General features: G+C 37.1%; 1 protein-coding gene across 1 annotated transcript in view; it reads left to right on the top strand.

Annotated features, from left to right (window-relative positions):
* LOC106877418 (signal peptide, CUB and EGF-like domain-containing protein 1) overlaps positions 1-1,098 on the top strand; it is a 233,880-nt gene that overhangs the window by 232,351 nt on the left and 431 nt on the right. The window lies entirely within an intron of this gene.

Below are 1,098 nucleotides of genomic sequence, written 5' to 3'. Positions count from 1 at the left end.
AATATACACAGTGAGAGATAGGTGTGTGTGTGTGTGTTGTGTTTGTATTTGTGGCCCGTTGATTTTGTTTACATCTTATCTTAAACATCTGGCGAAACAGACCGATAGTATTTTGCTGTCAGGCTTTAAAAATAAGTACTAGAGGCATGGCCACAGTCCAATAACTGAAACAAATGGAAGATAGTATTTTGCTACGAGTAGGCGGTGGAGGGCTTTTTGAGACCTCTTGATGTATCATAGATGACTGAATGAAGCAAGACGAAAGGTATATAATCAGTCAATCCAGGCGTAGTTGGAACGAAGGGGCATAACTAAATACTAGGACAACTCAACCATATCTTACTCGACTATCTTTGTATTGTACACATTGGACGAACAATACATGATGGAAAATGAAATGGTCACCATTGGACAGGCTTTGATTATCAGTAAAATTTATCGAGATAAAGGTACAGCTTAATCATTCAATGGCATCTAATCCGCAACAATACTGTCAAGATTTAAATATTATGTGATGCTAGAGTTATTTCCCTTAGATTGGGTTGCTAAATAGTGGCCTTTCTTCCGACATTTTCCCTCTTTAAGTTCAAATATTGTCAAGGTCGATTTTGCTTTTCATTTTTTCGAGGTCAATAAAACAAGTACTAGCTGAGGATTGGGATCGATGTAATCGGCTAACGCCTTCTCTAAAATTACTGGCTTGATGTTAAAGTTTGCAACAATTCTTAATGAGTTCTGACAAATTCGAAAGTAAATATCTCATCTTTTTCTTCGGCCATTGTCTCTTTTCTATTTTCAAGAATCAAAGTCTTTATTCTTATGTTCTGATTTCAAATGCCGCCGGGGTTAACTTTACCTTTCGTCCTTTCGGGGTTGATGAAATAAAATCCAGTTGAGTACTGTGATCGATGTAATCGACTATCTTTTCCCCAAAAATTTCAGGCCTTGTGGCTATAGTAGAAAGGATTGTTATCGAGGCCGTTGTTACTGTCGAGCGAAGGTGGGGCAACACACGCACGCGCGCGCGCACATACATGCATACATATATATGCATTTATATTCAAATATATTTATGTGTATTTATATATATATATATAT

The sequence above is a fragment of the Octopus bimaculoides genome, chromosome 5 (assembly GCF_001194135.2).
Source record: "Octopus bimaculoides isolate UCB-OBI-ISO-001 chromosome 5, ASM119413v2, whole genome shotgun sequence".
In the NCBI taxonomy this organism is placed as follows: Eukaryota; Metazoa; Mollusca; class Cephalopoda; order Octopoda; family Octopodidae; genus Octopus; species Octopus bimaculoides.
Note: the sequence above shows the minus strand (reverse complement) of the source record. Positions and strands in the feature narration are given on the sequence as shown.